The sequence below is a fragment of the Triticum aestivum genome, chromosome 5A, assembly GCF_018294505.1.
Source record: "Triticum aestivum cultivar Chinese Spring chromosome 5A, IWGSC CS RefSeq v2.1, whole genome shotgun sequence".
Classification (NCBI taxonomy): domain Eukaryota; kingdom Viridiplantae; phylum Streptophyta; class Magnoliopsida; order Poales; family Poaceae; genus Triticum; species Triticum aestivum.
The window spans coordinates 640,375,151-640,395,343 of NC_057806.1; the positions used below are offsets into that span (position 1 = coordinate 640,375,151).

Genomic DNA, 20,193 nt, shown 5'->3' on the forward strand with positions numbered 1-20,193 from the left:
GGCGCGGACCACGGCTGAGCCGGAACCGTTGGCGCTCGTCCACCACGCCCCGGCGTCTGGGTCGAGGGGCTGGCACCGCGGCGTCCTACGCCACGTCCCTGGCGCAGATCACCTTCAAACAACGGAACACAAAGGCTCGAGCATGCAAGTAACTCTGCGGAGAACAGGTTTTGGACTCTGGACAGCCGGCCTCGATCGCGTAGGCCGCGTCGAAGGGGTCGTCAGGGAATGGCATGTCCATCAAGTCCCCTTGCGATTCGCCCAAAGAAACGAGCCAGAAACGCTGTTTATCAAGACATTTCTCTTGCTGTACTTCGACAGTTAATTGATTCATTCACTGGCAAAGATCTCTGTGTCGCAGTTCGTACCTTGACAAAGTTGCATCGTTTGCTCAGGCCAGCAGCCAGCTGAACTGATGAGCCCCTGCAAATGCCACGCATGGAGATTTTATGTTTTTTCATAAATGCATACCCCAAGCAGTTCATGTTTGATTTGAACACGGGAAAACTGATGTCCACGTGATCTGGTACTCGACGTTCAACCCTGTCACCCTAAATGCCCTCACAATCCTGCATGATCCATGTCTGAATGAATACGCAGTGAACAAGTAATTCCACTTGTACATGTGCCCATGATATTTGTCCATGCCACTCCACATGTTCAGTTTTGCAACTTAAGCAAGCATAAGTACGATAACAGATCGACAGGCCCAAAAGGCGAGTACTGCACCATCCACATAACAGCTGTTTGGTGCAGCTAATGCACAAAAGATGCTTACAAATTAGAGCATTCGTGGCATACAACATACACAGGCTAAACTTTGTCTTGAGCTCCTTGAAGCACCAAAGCGGGAAACTTGCAGTAGTATGGCACGTAGAATGCACGCCGATACAGTTCAGAGAACATCCGAATCTTCAGAATCTCTGAGCCTTTTCCAGTACTCATGCTAAATGAGATGATCCTATGAGCAATTCTGTCAACAAGGATAACTAGCTCTCTCTCCAAGTCAAAGGCCTGGATGTCGTAATCGAAGTACCATAGTCCTTCATGATTAGTCCGGAGCAACAAATCCCTCCCAAAGACATTGTTCATACTTAGACGATGCTTCACCACCCACCTGTCAGTGCCTTCCAAACTCCAAATCCGCATCATACAACCATGCAATTCCTGTTGTGCATAGCATGAGACCCCTGATGACTGGCACATACAACCATCACAACAATCAAATATCTCTGGCCCATTTGGAAATCCTGGCAGCTGAATGATCCTCTGACTGAGCCACTGCGTAGATGGACCGCACTACTGGAATAAGGTACGTTGCCGACGGCCCAGGGCCGTCGGCATAGGGCTATGCCGACGGTGGCCGTCGGCATAACCCCGTCGGCAACTTGTACGTCGGCGTATCCCAAGGCGGCCGTCGGCATAGCTAGCTAAGCCGACGGTGTCCGTACAACCGTCGGCATACATCCACCGTCGACAACGTTCTCCACCTGACGGCCGTCAACGACGCTGCCGTTAAAACTGTGCCAATCATACGCCGACACGTGGCAGCACCTGAGAAGCCATGGCACGAAGCTACGTCGACGGTTAGGCCGTCGGCATAGTTTTGGGGCTATGCCGACGGCCTAACCATCGGCGTAGCTCCGTGCCACAACTACCAAGGTGCTGCCACGTGTCAGTTAGGCCGACGGTTAGGCCGTCGGCGTAGCCCCAAAACTATGCCGACGGCCTAACCGTCGGCATAGCTCCGCACCAGACTTCCCCGCTATTGCCACGTGCCGGCTGCTGGTAACACAAGGGCACTATGCCGACGGTTATGCCGTCGGCCTAGTTATGCATTATTTTCTTTTTTTCCCTATTTTTGTTGCTTTTCAATTCAAATAACAGCATCATCATCATCATCATCATCATCATCACAACAGAATAGATAAGATAATCATCACAAGTCCAACATGATAAACATCATCACAGGTCCAACATAAAAGTAGGCATAGTCCTCGAGCATAGGTAAAAAAAATTGTTGCTCTTGATTCTGCCCTGTAAATTAAAATAGCTACAAGGCCTATGTAGCCACTTACATAACAGGATCATCATTAATTTCAAAATTTATATAACATCAAATCCATCATATAGTCCAAACAAAGTTCAGTCATATCCAACACGAGCACGACAAGTTCACACGGTCACCAAGACACCATATATCAGGTTCACATTATGTGCACCAATCAGCTTTTATTCCATTAACTAATTATATCACATATATGCACTTTAGTTTGTTAGAAACATAACCACCAAGACACCATACATCAGGTTCACAAATGGACAACTAAAAGATGTAAGTATGGGAGATGAGTTGTACAAAATGAAAGCTAAAACATCAAGTTGACAAGGATAGCTGGCTTCTTCGTTCCTTGTGAGTGTCGTCCTTTTGTTTGCTTCCTACAAAAGTTAAACAAGTCTCAATTACAATAGACTATCATAAGCTGCATTTTGTTTGCTTGTTTTCAATTTTCAAATATTCCATATGTGAGTACGGTACTTTTTTGGCAAGTGAATCACATGCTGCTAGAAATGATACCATATCTCAAAATATTTACATGTAAATTGTGTTGACTGCTTACACACTAGTCTTTAGAAATAATAGAAGCGCGTGCTTAGCTAGCTTCATACCAAAGATTGGAAACAAGATCACCTAAGGCATGCAATCCAAACACGTAACAATCGAAATAACAGTGTGAAAGCATCATATGAGAGACACATGCCAAGAAAAAAGGAATCTGATTTGGAAGATTTTATCTAAAATGCTTTTGACTTTTGACTCCTAGAGTGCAAGCAAATCAGTTTACAGTAATTATGGGTTCTTTTGATAATAACATAAGGGAGCAAATAGTTATTTACTATAGTACTACTACTACTCCTGGCCCTGTCCTAAAGGTAAAAAGGCAAGACAATACAGAGGCATCCATCCCTTGTTTATACAGTACTCCCTCTGTCCCATAATATAAGATGTTTTTTGACACTAGTCTACTGTCAAAAAACGTCCTACATTATGGGACGGATGGAGTAGCTTTTAACCTTTCATCTCTCCGGGGGGCATATAACTAGAATAATTATTGTAATGAACAAATGTGGAAACAGTTCATTATTTGTAAATAATTAGAATCGTTTGATATAAATTTCATCTCTCCGAGGGGCATATTACTTTAATATGAAGAAAAAGTCTCGCGTGGCAGAAGATTCACAAGCATTGCCAAGGACTACAAATAAAAGTACTTATTCAGTAATTAGTAGCAAAAAGTTTGAGAGACCATACATGCATATCTATAAGTAATTAGAAACAACAAGTTTAAGAGGTTAATTGCCTCAAATGGGTTTCAGTAAGGCACAAGACAAGAATCTAGCTATGTTCTCTGAATAAGCCAAAACGGAAGAACATTAAGAATTTACCATCACTCTGAAATGAAAAGAGGAAAACATATACTGAATTACTCTCATTTTCTATGAATAAACGTATCAAACCTAGCTAACCCTCGGTTTCTAGAATATAGGATAGATGCAGGCCAAATTGATTTTTAGTTATTGCTACTGTCTAGAGCTCGTAAAATCTTCCTTTTAATTAAAGCTCACCAAATAGTTCGATTCATAAATTCTTGAAGCTGAACATGGCATATTCATTCATGCTGCAGCCCAATAATACATGTATATATAAATGACTGAACCATCCACGTCTCTCTCTCTCTGAAACCGAATTGATCTCTTCTTCTTTTTTCTGTTCTATACAAGTACCCACGAGTTAACTGAAACCCAAAGCACTCCAAGCTACAAGGACATGTTCAGATTGGAGTGTCACCAAACTGTGGCAAACTAAACTAGCACATTGCATTTGATTGGCCCTAAAAGGCTAACTGCAAGCAAAGACTCGAGGAAGGAAGGATCACCGGTCGATGCTGCAGCAGCCCGCTGTTGAAGGCGTGGTGGTTCAGGCAGTTGTCAGGTGCAGAAGAAGTTCAGTTATCGGTCGGCTGTCAAGCGTCAAGTAGAAAGGATCCGACGGCTCGCTTCGCTCGCCCGTTCCCTGCACCGTTTCAGCAGGTTGCCGGTCACTGTTATCGTTTAGCTGTTGTCGAGGCTATATAACAGCCAGCGCTATGCGCTTGTAGCCATTCATTCGATTCCCAGAAATATCCAAACAATGTATACCTAAACCTCCCTCTGTGAGGAATATACTTTAGCATATTCGAGTTAATACGAGCAAGTTAGAACCCTAGATCGAATCCCTTGTCTGAAATTTCCCCGATCTGCTTGTGGGGTGTGACAATTGGTATCATGAGCCATCGATTTCCTCGGCGGTGCGATCGCGCGTATTCGTGCTAATTTTTTTTTCTTCCCTCCCTTCCCACCCTTGGTTGGTGACGGCGGCGGTGTTCACGGGTGTGGGACGGGGAATTGGCGGTGCAGGCGGCGGTGTTTTGTTCGTCGGCAGCTCGGAGGGCGGTACTGGTTGCTGAGACACCTCGTCTCGGTAGTGAAATTCCAGGTACGCGCACGAGTGGTGCTGTTCGGTGGCGTAAATTTTGGCGGCGGCAGGATCCGTAAGCGGTTCGGGTTGCCGTTGTTGCGGTGGTAAAATTACTCTCCGTTAGCGTGATCATGGGGCGTTCGAAGCCAAGCATCGACGAGTCTGAGCTCGCTGAACTTCTTCAGCTCAAGGAAGACGTGCTGACAAATCGAGAGGATACTACTGGGCTTCGGGAAGAGGTTGATCTGTTAAGGAAAGAGGTGTGTCTCACAAATGCCAAGCAGGATGACATGAATATTGTACTCTCAACAGTTCAGAAAGCAGTTTTTGCCCTCAGTGATCAGTTAACCACAATTACTGATGTTCTGAAGAATTTGGGTGCTCAAGGAGCAAGTTCCTCTGCTCAACCAACAGCCAGAGTTACAGAGCAACAAGGGGGAAGAACAGATCCACCCCCCATTGTTCAGACAACCATTGAAAATCCCATGGAATCAGTCGAACAGGGGCAAAGGCTACTCACAGAGGAATTAAGGAAGCGTTTACTGTTGGAACAGGAAAAAACAAGACAGTATACACTATTTAGTGCTTCTAGATTGCCTCCTATACAAATTGGACAGAAATAAGTTCCTCCTGGGTTCAACAGAGCAAACCCACATTTGATCCCATCAGAAAATGCAAGCCCTACTGCCCAAATGAAAACTGCTAGAACAACATTCATTCCTCAGCCAAATCAAACTAAAACAAATGTATTCTGGGAGGAATACTACAGGAATTATGAGAAGGAAATGAGAACACAGTTCCTAAAGAACATTACCAAGGGTCCTAGAATGGATTTCCCAAGGTTTGATGGTGATAATCCTGGAGGATGGATCAGACAGGCTGAAAAATACTTCCAAATGTCTGGAGCTCCAAATGAATATAAAGTGTCCCTTGCACAACTCTACTTCACTGACAGAGCTGATGTTTGGTTAAGGAGGTCAGGTCTACTGAAGAAACATCCTACATGGCCACAATTCTGTGAAGAGGTACTCAAAAGATTTTCTCCCACAAGCTCCTATGATCTAACTGATAGGTTTACTGCATTCAAACAAGGAAACCTGTCCATTTCTGAGTACACAGATAAGTTTTGAGTCCCTGATGGCAGAAATGCAAGAAGAAAACCCTTCACTGTCTGAAGAGTGGTTCATCAAATGTTTTGTAAATGGAATGAAACCTCATATCAAATTCCAACTCAGACCATTGAGGCCCCCTTCTCTGACTGAAGCTTATTGGTTAGTTGTGGATATAGAGCAGGCCTTAATCCCCAAAAAGAATTCGTTTCCAAACAGTTACCAGAAAAATCCTTACAACTCTTTCAAAACTCCTGGGTTTGAAACTAAACTGCCTGAGCAGAAATTACCTGCAGTAGTACAAAAAGCCAGAGAGCCGGGTAAATGCTGGAGATGTGGTGATAATTGGTTCCATGGGCATAAATGCAAACAAGCTCCTGTGATCAACATGTTGACAGGAGAAGAACCAACAGAACCAGGGGAGGAACAGGATACTGGGTCAGAACATGAAGCAGAAGAAAGTGAGGAGGCTCAGGAGAAATGCATGAAAATATCTGCACAAGCTATGGACCCTGACAGTGTTAACACCATGTCCATATTAATTCAGGTGGGAGGAAAACAGGTTGTGGCCTTGATTGATTCAGGAAGTAACTCCACTTTCATGAACTTGCAGTTTGCCCTCAAAACAAATTGCACAATTTTGAAAGACAAAAGCAGATCAGTGGCAGTTGCAGGTGGAGGAAAATTGTGGTCTGGAGCTTATATTCCAAAAACTTATTTCACTACAGCCAAACAGAAGTTCCTTCAGACATTTAGAATATTGGAAATTCCTGGTCATGATGTGGTTTTGGGTTGTGACTGGTTAGCTAAGCATAGCCCCACATCTTTTGATCACATCCAAAGAACAATTACTGTTCACAAAGATAGGGTACTACCTGTCACAATTCCTGCTTGTGATGTTATGGAAAATGCAACTGAGGTGGATGAGAAAGAGATGAACAAGCTCCTCCTTAAAGGTGCACCAGGATATGCTTTATTCCTGATCAATACTCTAAGGGAAAAACATCAGAAAACTGCAGTATCTGATACTATAACACCTGCTACAAGGGAGAATGTTTCTAACACTGTCAGTGTGGAAACAGGGCAAGAAAACAGTAGTGTTGAGAACAAATCTGACACAAGGAACAGTGCTTCTAAGTTCAACATTGTAAAAGAAAATGAGATAGATATGTTGAAACAAAATGCAGAGGAAAACAAATACAAGTTGTTGAGCAACACTGAACTGCCTGTTCCTATGCAAGAATTGTTACAGAAATTTCAGGATGTCTTTGCTGAACTAGAAGGACTGCCACCAGTGAGAGCTTTTGATCATGAAATCCCTCTACAACCAGGTGCAATTCCCCCCTCTTCCAGACCTTACAGAATCCCTCACAGACATAGACATGAAATGGAACATCAAGTGCAAAAGCTGCTGTCCAACAGAATCATCAGAGAAAGCCATAGTCCATATGCCGCACCAGCTATTTTAGTTGCTAAAAAGGATAATTCTTGGAGATTGTGCCAGGATTTCAGAAACCTCAATGCTCTCACTATTAAAAACAAATTCCCTATACCTGGTATAGAAGATTTTCTGGATGAACTGCAAGGAGCCAAATACTTTACCAAGCTTGATTTAAGGTCTGGATACCACCAAATCAGGATGAATGAAAAGGATATCCATAAAACTGCATTCATAACTCATTTTGGGCATTTTGAATATTTGGTAATGCCTTTTGGCCTTGCAAATGCCCCAGGCACATTTCAAGCCCTCATGAACAGCATTCTAGCCCCTTATCTCAGGGTTTTTGTGTTGGTATTCTTTGATGATATCTTGATTTTCAGCAAAACTCTGGAAGAACATGTTCAACATGTGAAACTATACTAATTGTGCTCAGCAAGGAGAAATTATATGTGAAACTCTCCAAGTGCCTCTTTGCAGTTAACCAAGTGGAATATCTGGGTCATATAATTTCTGGTGAGGGTGTTGCTACTGATCCTGCTAAGATTGTGGCTGTAGCTGACTGGAAAACCCCTACAACTGTATATCAATTGAGAGGATTTTTGGGTCTTTGTGGGTATTATAGAAGATTTGTTAAAAAATTTGGACCAATTGCAAGACCCTTGCATGATCTCTTGAAGAAAGACAGTTTTCAGTGGACAGTAACACAAGATAAGGCTTTCCAAGCTCTGAAAAAATGCACTTATTACTGCACCAGTTTTAGCTTTACCTGATTTCTCTTTGCCATACGTCATTGAGACTGATGCATCTAGTGTGGGATTGGGAGCAGTAATGATGCAGAATGGCAGAGCTATTGCTTACTACAGTTCCTCCTTGTGCCCAAGAAATGCTGCATTGTCCACATATGAGAAGGAAGCTTTGGCTATAGTAGAAGCTTTAAAAAGGTGGAGACACTACTTGGTAGGACACAAACTGATCATTAGAACAGACCATCAAAGTTTAAAGTTCATGACTGACCAGAAATTACATACTGGAATTCAACACAAGCTGATGTTGAAATTACTGGAGTTTGACTTTTAGTTGGAATACAAAAAAGGAAAGGACAACACAGTAGTTGATGCACTATCCAGGAAAGATCAGTTAAATGCAATTTCTTTGATCACACCAAAATGGACAAAAGAAGTGGAAAAATCTTATCAAAAGGATGCAAAAGGCAAAGAGTTACTGGAAAAACTGCTGCTAGCTCCTAATCATACATACCAACATGATTCTCTGCATAATAGTCTCATAAGGCACAAGGGCAAAATCTACATTGGAAATGATGTAGAACTCAAATCCAAAATCATACAAGCCTTACATTCATCGGCTTTGGGAGGGCATTCAGGCAGAAAAGCTTCTTATGAAAGGATAAAGAAAATTTTCTATTGGCCTGGCCTCAAATCTGATGTAGAAAAATGGGTGACAGAATGCCATGTTTGTCAGAAAAATAAGGGGGAAACCTGCCATTATCCTGGGCTACTTAACCCTCTGCATATTCCTGATATGGCATGGACTCATCTGAGTATGGATTTCATAGAAGGACTTCCAAAGTCACAAGGGAAGGAAGTGATTTTTGTGGTTGTTGACAGGCTCACAAAGTTTGCACACTTCCTTACTCTGTCACATCCTTTTACTGTGAAGACAGTGGCTCAAGTATTCATTGACAATATCATTAAACTGCATGGCCCTCCTATTGCCATAGTATCTGACAGAGACAAAAATTTCACTAGTCAGCTATGGAAGGATATTTTTGCAGCACTGAAAGTTGACTTGAGATACAGTTCAGCTTATCATCCACAATCAGATGGCCAAACCGAGAGGGTTAACCAATGCATTGAAAACTATCTCAGGTGTCTTACTTCTGCTCATCCAACCAAGTGGGTGCAACATTTACCAATGGCTGAATATTGGTACAATAGTTCATTTCATTCTTCTCTGAAGAAGACCCCATTTGAGGCTCTTTATGGGTATCCTCCTCCACAACTCAGTGAATATGTCATTCACAACAATGAAACTAAAGAACTGTTAACAGACAGACAGCAACTGTTGGGTGTTCTGAAGGAAAACTTGCAGCGTGCTCAGGAGAGGATGAAAAAGTTTGCTGACCGCAAACGCAGGGAAAGATCTTTTCAGGAAGGCGACATGGTATATTTGAAGATGCAACCTTATCTTCTGAATGCTTTTGGAGTTAAAACACACATTAAACTCCAAAGCAAATTTTATGGACCATTTAGGGTGCTACACAAGGTGGGAAATGTGGCCTATCATCTCATATTGCCTGAGGGAGCGAAGATCCACCCAGTTTTCCATGTCAGTCAGTTAAAGCGCCATATTGGTCCTCAGGTTGTTCCTTGCGCTGATTTACCATTGGTAACAGAAGAGGGCAATATCAAGCAGGAACCGGCACTGGTTTTGCAAATGTGCCAAATTCCGAGAAACAACCTGCCCGTGGTGCAATGGTTGGTCCAATGGGCGAACCTACCTCCGGAGGATTCCTCGTGGGAAGATGCAGATTTCATCAAATACACATTTCCGTCTTTCTTCAAGCAAACAGTTGAGAGTTGGCGCCAAGGACGTTGAGAATTGAGACTCCTTGAGGACAAGTTCATTTTCTCGAGGGGGCATTGTCAGGTGCAGAAGAAGTTCAGTTATTGGTCGGCTGTCAAGCGTCAAGTAGAAAGGATCGCTCGCCCGTTCCCTGTACCGTTTCAGCAGGTTGCCGGTCACTGCTGTTGTCGAGGCTATATAACAGCCAGCACTGTGCGCTTGTAGCCATTCATTCGATTCCCAGAAATATCCAAACAATGTATACCTAAACCTCCCTCTGTGAGGAATATACTTTAGCATATTCGAGTTAATACGAGCAAGTTAGAACCCTAGATCGAATCCCTTGTCTGAAATTCCCCCGATCTGCTTGTGGGGTGTGACAGCAGTGGAGGAAGACGAGGAGCAGAACAGGCCATTGGTGGCCTGCTAGGTGCGGCCCTCCTCCTCGAGCGGGGCAAGGACGGCAGCCGCTAGGATCGTCGAGCTCGGAATCCTATGGGAGGAAGGCCTCCGCGCCGCCCTGTCCCGAGATCCAGCGCTTCGACCCGTCCGCGTGATGGGTGACCTGCAGCAAGGGATTGAAAAAGAAGGTGAGGTAGGGTGAGGAGGGGAGGTTGGGCTGGCAGTTGCTGCGGATCCCGGCGAGGATGGAGAGGGTGTACCTACTTGAGCCACGCCGACGTTGGAGCCGCCAAATCCCTAGCCGTGGGTGAGGGTAGGGGCCACGCCCGGCGGATCTGGCCATACTGGATGAAGGCCCGGTGAGAGGGGAGCGCGGAAGCCTGTTGCGCCCTGGTGGAAATCGCCGGAACCCGCCGGCGTGGGCGGCGGCGGCATGGAGTCGCGTAGGGAGAGGGGGACTCGCGCGCGCGAGAGGAAGGATAAGCAAATCGAGCGGGTGGAGAAGGTAGATCAGCTCGAGGGGGAGCTGTAGGTGGCAAGTACGGTGGCGAAGCATGCCAGCAGTGGCCGGAATCGAGCGGCGGCGCCGGCGGCGGAGACAGAGGGGATCGGGAAGGAGAGCTGAGAGAGATAACGAGGGAGAAGTGAGAGAGAGATGGATGGATTGGGTGGGTTTTTTTCTTTTCTTTAGGTGGATGGATGGATGTGGGATGGAGAGGTAGATGGATGGATGGATGTGCGTCATGTCATCAATCCAAGGCATAAGTGTTTCCACCAATGACAAGTAACCTCTTACAATTGTGTTTTTTCCTTTCGTTTTCTTTTTTTTCTTTAACCTCTTATTCCGGTTAACACTTAACCACGAAGCCGGTGGTTGCCGGATAGCCGACGCCCAAAACCCTAGGGTCGCGGGTGAGCAGTGGTGGTCACGAGTGGTGAATCCCTCCATGCGAGATGCATGTTGCACAGCTCTTCCGAATCGAAATCATTGCTTAGTGGAGGAGGAGCGGCGGGTCACGCCACCCGAAGCTAAACCCGGGAAGTCATGTATTGGTGGGTTGTGAGATAGTCACATGGACATACTTGGGTGGAAGAAGGATGGCTATGATTGTTACAGTAGATTGGTTGTCTGATGGTCACACAGACCATCTCTCTGGCTTGCCTCGTCGCCCTCGATGATGGCACATGCGGCGTTCCTCACCACAAGATTCTCTCTGGATCGATCCAACGTGGCTGTTCCCACCCCCTCCAAGTGCCGACGGCAGAGCCGTCCGTGAAGGGGTTCAAACTCTGAAGCCACGTGCCAGGTGTTTCCCCTCATCCAAGTGACGGCGACGCTGCCGTCCGTGGAGGGGGGCACACCTCGCAGTCCCAAGAAGGGTGTCTACGCATGCCACAACACTTTCACACATGCATGAGGACCTGATGCGGTGTTTCGATTGCATAGCTACACCCGGAAGGCCACCACGAAGCCCCGTTGATCAGGACATCTAGCCCTTTGACTTTCGTCGTACGGGCTTTAACCGGTGGACTCTTCCACCTGGTTGCGATACGTCAGCCCATAGGAACATCCCCAAACACGGTCTGGACCCAACCCATCACTAGATTCCCTCCGGCTCGACCCGACTCGCATGTTTCCCCTCATCCAAGTGACGGCGGCGTTGCCGTCCGTGGAGGGGGGCCACACCCTGGAGCCCCAAGACGGGCGTCTGCGCATGCCACTTCACTTTCACACATGCATCAAGACCCGATGCGGTGTTTTGGTGGCACAGCTACACCCGGAAGGCCACCGCGAAGCCTCATTGTTTAGGAGATCTAGCTGTTTGACTTTCACCGGACAGGATTTGACCAGCCCATAGGAACATCGCCGAACACGGTCTGGACCCAACCCACCACTAGATTCCCTTCGGTTCGACCCGACCCGCATGTTTCCCCGTTCAAGTGACGGCAGCAGTGCCATTTTTGGAGGGGGGGGTCAAACCCCGGAGCCCCAAGACAAGCGTCTACGCATGCCACATCACTTCCACACATGCATCAGGACCCGATGCGGTGTTTCAGTGGCATAGCTACACCCGAAAGGCCACCATGAAGCCCTGTTGATCAGGAGATCTATCCCTTTGACTTTCGCCGAGCCGGCTTTGAACAGTTGACTCTTCCACCTGGTTGCGATAGGTCAGCCCGTAAGAGCATCCCCGCACATGGTATGGACCCAACCCACCAATAGATTCCCTCCGGTTCTACCGGACCTGTGCGATTCCCCCCTCCAAGTGACGGTGGCACTGCCGTCTGTGGAGGGGGGCCTAACCCCGGAGCCCCAAGACAGGCATCTCTACACATGCCACATCACTTTCACACATGCATCAGGACCTATGCGATGTTTCGGTGGCATAGCTACACCCGGAAGGCCACCCTGAATCCCCGTTGACTAGGAGATCTAGCCCTTTGACTATCGCCGGATGGGGCTTTAACCAGTGGACTCTTCTACCTGGTAGTGATAGGTCAGCCCATAGGAACATCCCCTAACACGGTATGGACCCAACCCACCGCTAGATTCCCTCCGGTTCTACTGGACCCGCATGATTCCCCCCTCCATGTGACGGCAGCACCGCTGTCCGTGGAGGGGGGCCACACCCAGGAGCCCCAGATGGGCATCTATGCATGCCACATGACTTTCACACATGCATCAGGACCCGTGCAATGTTTCGATGGCATAGCTACACCCGGAAGGCCACCTCGAATCCCCATTGACCAGGAGATCTAGCCCTTTGACTATCGCCGGACGGGCTTTGACCAGTGGACTCTTCCACCTACTTGCCATAGGTTAGCCCATAGGAACATCCCCGAAGACGATCTGGACCCAACCCGCCACTAGATTCGCTCCGGCTTGACCCGAAGCGCACGATTCCCCCCTCGAAGCGACGGCCGCACTGCCGTCCGTGGAGGGGGGCCACACCCTGAAGCCCAAGACATGCATCTTCGCATGCCACATCACTTTCAGACATGCATCAGGACCTGGTGAGGTGTTTCGGTGGCATTGCTGCCCCCCAAGCCTCCCAGTCGACCTAACCCTAGACCAGTTGACCTGATTATCTAGCCCTTGACTTTCATAGGACGGGCTTGGACCAGTGGACTCTTCCACCTGGTTGTGGTAGGTCAGCCCATAGGAACATCCCAGAACAAGGTCTGGACCCAACCCACCAATGGATTACCACCGCTTCTACCCGACACGCACGTCCCCCACTCGAAGTGACGGCGGCACTGCCGTCCATGGAGGGGCCACACCCCGAGCCCCAATAAAGGTGTCTACGCATGCCACATTACTTTCAGACATGCATGAGGACTCGTGTGATGATATGGTGGCATAGCTACACCCCGAAGGCCACCTGACCGGACTAAACCCTAGCCTCGTTGACCCGACGATCTACCCCTTTGACTTTCGCCGGACGGGCTTTGAGCAGTGGACTCTTCCACCTGGTTGCGATAGGTCTGCCCATAGGAACATCCCCGAACACAGTCTGGACCCAACCCACCACTAGATTCCCTCTGGCTCGACCCGCCCCGCATGTTTCCCCATAGGAGCTAGCTTAATGTTATGAACTGGGCCCTGTTAGAAGTGTAGGCTATAAGCTCTAATCGAGTGTGTGCCAAGAGGTTAGTAGCCTATATCACTGAAATAGCACTTTGCTTCTCGCATGAGTAATGTTGAATGCATGCATAGAAGCATTTTTATTTTTCTCAAAAAATTAGTACATTGTAGAAAAAATATCACGCATGGCAATATTGTTGTTCACTTGAGAGAAATATTCAAACAACCAGAAGGAAATTTAGTTTTAGATTTACATTTTATTTTAATTTTCTTTAATGGTTCATTAATTTATTTAAAGCATTATGCGGTCGAGAACACACAAATGAAATAGTTTTCATAAGAAAACGTTGATAGTTTGGAAAGTTGAAAATTATAACATCAAACTAATTTTATCTATATTTTAAGTTTGAATTTGAAAAAATAAAAGATTTTACAAACACGTCAATAACATTTCTTTTTGGAATAGAACTATTTTTTTTCAAATGCATTCTTCATATAGAAATTCATTGTGCTACCGTGATTTGATACGAATTGTAAAAAACATAATAATCTAATGTGCTCAGGTACAAATTACTAGTTTACTAAGTACAATGACCTATATGCAAAAGTACATGAGGTTACATTTTAACATACTCAAAAGTAAAAACAAGCCCGATATACATTATCTATGGAAAATTCTGCCCCAAATTCATATATAATTTGTGTATCTTTCAGTTTATATAAATTAGATTTAAATTAATTCAAATCTAAAGTTTAAAATGTAAAAATGATGGAGTAAATGACCATGGGTAGCCTAGCCGGTCCCCCCTGGCACTTCAGAAAAATTATAGGCCAATCGAGCCTTCAAGCTTCCAAGACATGGGGTTGCCTTTCTCCAGCGGACTGCCCCTCAGGCCGGCTGTGCGAAGGCGGCCTAGGCCTAAAAAACTCCAAGAAGAAAGCCCCGAGAGGGCCGGCTCCACGAAGCCGGCCACAAGAAGGCCGACTCCAAGAAGCCCCCCCCCCCTTAGCAGGTGGCCCAGATCGTGCCCTCAAAATCTGCACCCACATAACGGCGATGAGACGGGGCGTGGCTACAGTGAAACCTGCCACCCTCGAATCCCGGAGCACGCCTGGCCACAGTACGCCGTACGGGCGGCCATCACCCATTCGGCGCGGCACTGTTGCCATATTGACCATGATGTCACCCACGGCGAGCCGTCAGTACGACCCGTGGGCGGCGGGTCCCATCCGTCATGGAGACACCCGAAGGCAGCCGGGCCACCCCCAGTCGGCCTGGGGTACGGCCGATTCCTAGTAACCGGCCAGTCCAGTCCCTCGAAGGAGGCTCCCCATTAAGGAGATAAGACGAGGTAAGGCTACAGTGACAAGCCGCCCGGTGGCGGCACTGTAGCCATGCTTGCCAAGACGAAGCCCTCGCCACTAAGGGCGGGGCCATAGTAACCAGCCCCCGACAGAGCCCCCGAGCGGTGGGGCCAGCCTGAGGACCGGCAGCCGGCGGGGCCTGTTGGGTAACGTAGCAGAAATTCAAAATTTTCCTACGTGTTACCAAGATCTATCTATGGAGAAACCAGCAACGAGGGGAAGGAGAGTGCATCTACATACCCTTGTAGATCGCTAAGCGGAAGCGTTCAAGAGAACGGGGTTGAAGGAGTCGTACTCGTCGTGATCCAAATCACCAGAGATCCTAGTGCCGAACGGATGGCACATCCGCGTTCAACACACGTACAACCCGGTGACGTCTCCCATGCCTTGATCCAGCAAGGAGAGAGGGAGAGGTTGAGGAAGACTCCATCCAGCAGCAGCACAATGGCGTGGTGGTGGTGGAGGAGTGTGGTACTCCAGCAGGGCTTCGCCAAGCATCGCAAGAGATGAGGAGGAAGAGGGGTAGGGCTGCGCCAAGAAGGAGAGGAACTCGTGTGTGTTGGGCAGCCCAAACCTCAAGTATATATAGGGGAAGGGGAGGGGCTGTGCCCCACCTAGGGTTTCCACCCCTAGGGGTGGCGGCCAGCCTAGATCCCATCTAAGGGGGGCGGCCAAGGGGGGAGAGAGGGGAGGCGCACCTGGGGTGGGCCTTAGGGCCCATCTGCCCTAGGGTTTGCCCCCCTTCCCTCTCCCTTGCGCCTTGGGCCTTGGTGGGGGGCGCACCAGCCCACCTGGGGCTGGTCCCCTCCCACACTTGGCCCATGCATCCCTCCGGGGCTAGTGGCCCCACTTGGTGGACCCCCGGGACCCTCCCGGTGGTCCCGATACGTTACCGATAAACCCCGAAACTTTTCCGGCAACCAAAACAGGACTTCCCATATATAAATCTTTACCTCCGGACCATTCTGGAACTCCTCGTGACGTCCGGGATCTCATCCGGGACTCCGAACAACATTCGGTAACCACGTATATCTATTCCCTATAACCCTAGCGTCATCGAACCTTAAGTGTGTAGACCCTACGGGTTCGGGAACCATGCAGACATGACCGAGACGTTCTCCGGTCAATAACCAACAATGGGATCTGGATACCCATGTTGGTTCCTACATGTTCCACGATGATCTCATCGGATGAACCACGATGTCGAGGATTCGATCAATCCCGTATACAATTCCCTTCGTCTAGCGGTATTGTACTTGCCCGAGATTCGATCATCGGTATCCCGATACCTTGTTCAATCTCGTTACCGGCAAGTCTCTTTACTCGTTCCATAACACATCATCCCGTGATCAACTCCTTGATCACATTTGTGCACATTATGATGATGTCCTACCGAGTGGGCCCAGAGATACCTCTCCATCACACGGAGTGACAAATCCCAGTCTCGATTCGTGCCAACCCAACAGACACTTTCGGAGATACCTGTAGTGTACCTTTATAGCCACCCAGTTACGTTGTGACGTTTGGCACACCCAAAGTATTCCTACGGTATCCGGGAGTTGCACAATCTCATGGTCTAAGGAAATGATACTTGACATTAGAAAAGCTTTAGCATGCGAACTACACGATCTTGTGCTATGCTTAGGATTGGGTCTTGTCCATCACATCATTCTCCTAATGATGTGATCCCGTTATCAACGACATCCAATGTCCATGGTCAGGAAACCGTAACCATCTATTGATCAACGAGCTAGTCAACTAGAGGCTTACTAGGGACATGGTGTTGTCTATGTATCCACACATGTAACTGAGTTTCCTATCAATACAATTCTAGCATGGATAATAAACGATTATCATGAACAAGGAAACATAATAATAATCAATTTATTATTGCCTCTAGGGCATATTTCCAACAGTCTCCCACTTGCACTAGAGTCAATAATCTAGTTCACATTGCCATGTGATTAACACTCATAGGTCACATCGCCATGTGACCAACATCCAAGAGTTTACTAGTGTCACTAAACTAGTTCACACCATCATGTGATTAAGACTCAATGAGTTCTAGGTTTGATCATGTTTTGCTTGTGAGAGAGTTTTAGTCAACGGGTCTGCAACATTCAGATCCGTATGTACTTTGCAAATCTCTAGGTCATATTATAAATGTTGCTTCCATGCTCCACTTGGAGCTATTCCAAATGGTTGCTCCACTATACGTATCCGGTTTGCTACTCAGAGTCATTCGGATAGGTGTTAAAGCTTGCATCGATGTAACCCTTTACGCCGAACTCTTTATCACCTCCATAATCGAGAAACATGTCCTTATTACTCCAAGGACAATTTTGACCGCTATCTAGTGATCCACTCCTGGATCAACTTTGTACCCTCTTGCCAGACATGTGGCAAGGCACACATCAGGTGCGGTGCTTAGCATGGCATACCGTATAGAGCCTATGACAAAAGCATAGGGGACGACATTCGTCCTTTCTCTTTCTTCTGCCGTGGTCGAGCTTTAAGTCTTAACTTCATACCTTACAACTCAGGCAAGAACTCCTTCTTTGACTGATCCATCTTGAACACCTTCAAGATCATGTCAGCGTATGTGCTCATTTGAAAGTATGATTTAGCGTTTTGATCTATCCTCATAGATCTAGATGCTCAATGTTCAAGTAGCCTTATCCAGGTTTTCTATTGAAAAACACTTTTCAAATAACCCTATATGCTTTCCAGAAATTCTACATCATTTCTGATCCACAATATGTCAACAACATATACTCATCAGAAATTCTATAGTGCTCCCACTCACTTCTTTGGAAATACAAGTTTCTCATAAACTTTGTATACACCCAAAATCTTTGATCATCTCATCAAAGCATACATTCCAACTCGGAGATGCTTACTCCAGTCCTTAGAAGGATTGCTGGAGCTTTGCATACTTATTAGCATCTTTCAGGATTGACAAAACCTTCCGGTTGTATCACATATAACCTTTCCTCAAGAAAATCGTCGAGGAAACAATGTTTTGACATCCTATCTGCAAGATTTCATAAATAATGCAGTAATTGCTAATATAATTCCAACAGACTCTTAGCATCGCTACGAGTGAGAAAGTCTCATCATAGTCAACTCCTTGAACTTGTCGGAAAAAATCTTAACGACAAGTCGAGCTTTCTTAATGGTGATACTTACCATCATTGTCCGTCTTCCTTTTTTAAAAAACCATCTGTACTCAACAACCTTACGACCATCGAGCCGTTCTGCCAAAGTCTACACTTTGTTTTCATACATGGATCCTCTCTCGGATTTTATGGCCTCGAGCCATTTTGGAATCCAGGCCCACCATCGCTTCTCCATAGCTCGTAGGTTCATTGTTGTCTAGCAACATGACTTCCAAGACAGGATTACATACCACTCTGAAGTAGTACGCATCCTTGTCATCCCACGAGGTTTGGTAGTGACTTGATCTGAAGTTTCATGATCACTATCATAAGCTTCCACTTCAATTGGTGTAGGTGCCACAGGAACAACTCCCTGTGCCCTGCCACACACTAGTTGAAGAGACGGTTCAATAACCTCATCAAGTCTCCACCATCCTCCCACTCAATTCTTTTGAGAGAAACTTTTCCTCGAGAAAGAACCCGATTCTAGAAACAATCCCTTATTGCTTTCAGATCTGAGACAGGAGGTATACCCAACTGTTTTGGGTGTCCTATGAAGATGCATTTATCCATTTTGGGTTCGAGCTTATCAGCCTGAAACTTTTTCACATAAGCGTTGCAGCCCCAAACTTTTAATAAATGACAGCTTAGGTTTCTCTAAACCATAGTTCATACGGTGTCATCTCATCGGAATTACGTGGTGCCCTATTTAAAGTAAATGTGGTTGTCTCTAATGCCTAACCCATAAACTATCGTGGTAATTCGATAAGAGACATCATGGTATGCATCATATCTAATAGGGTGCAGTTATGATGTTCGGACACACCATCACACTATGGTGTTCCAGGCTGTATTAGTTGTGAAACATTTCCACAATGTCTTAATTCTGTGCCAAACTCGTAATTCAGATATTCATCTCTATGATCATATCATAGATCTTTTATCCTCTTGTCACGACGATCTTTCAACTTCACCCTGAAATTACTTGAACCTTTCAATAATTCAGACTCATGATTCATCAAGTAAATATACTCAACATCTACTCAAATCATCTATGAAGTAAGAACATAATGATATCCACTACATGCCTTAGCACTCATTGGACTGCACACATCAAAATGTATTACTTCCAACAAGTTGCTTTCTAGTTCCATTTTACTGAAAACGAGGCTTTCAGTCATCTTGCCCATGTGGTATGATTTGCATGTCTCAAGTGATTCAAAATCAAGTGAGTCCAAACGGTCCATTTGCATGGAGTTTCTTCATGCATATATACCAATAGACATGGTTCGCATGTCTCAAACTTTTCAAAACGAGTGAGCCCAAAGATCCATCAACATGGAGCTTCTTCATGCATTTTATACCGATATGACTTACGTGGCAGTGCCACAAGTAGGTGGTACTATCATTACTATCTTATATCTTTTGGCATGAACATGTGTATCACTACAATCGAGATTCAATAAACCATTCGTTTTAGGTGCAAGACCATTGAAGGTATTATTTAAATAAACAGAGTAACCATTATTCTCCTTAAATGAATAACCGTATTGCGATAGACATAATCCAATCATGTCTATGCTCAATGCAAACACCAATCTTGATGGTAGAGGGAGCGTACGATATTTGATCAACCTTGGAAATACTTCCAACACATATCGTCATCTCACCTTTTAGCTAGTCTCCGTTTATTCCGTAGCTTTTATTTTGAGTTACTAACACTTAGTAACCGAACCGGTATCTAACACCCTGGTGCTACTAGGAGTACTAGTAAAGTACACATTAACAATATGTATATCCAATATACTTCTACCGACCTTGCCAGCCTTCTCATCTACCAAGTATCTAGGGTAATTCTGCTCCAGTGGCTGTTCCCCTTATTACAGAAGCACTTAGTCTCGGGTTTGGGTTCAACTTTGGGTTTCTTCACTAGAACAGCAGCTGAATTGTTGTTTCATGAAGTATCCCTTCTTGCCCTTGCCCTCCTTGAAACTAGTGGTTTCACCAACCATCAACAATTGATGCTCCTT

At 46.1% G+C, this 20,193-nt stretch overlaps 1 long non-coding RNA gene across 1 annotated transcript; it reads right to left on the bottom strand.

Moving 5' to 3' along the window:
* Positions 1 to 2,093: 2,093 nt before the first annotated feature.
* On the bottom strand, positions 2,094 to 10,836 carry LOC123105544 (uncharacterized). The gene is made up of 2 exons (XR_006450924.1): positions 10,315 to 10,836; positions 2,094 to 10,217 (listed from the first exon to the last, which is right to left on the bottom strand). It is a non-coding gene; the product is annotated as an uncharacterized lncRNA (long non-coding RNA).
* Between the last annotated feature and the right edge of the window lie 9,357 nt (positions 10,837 to 20,193).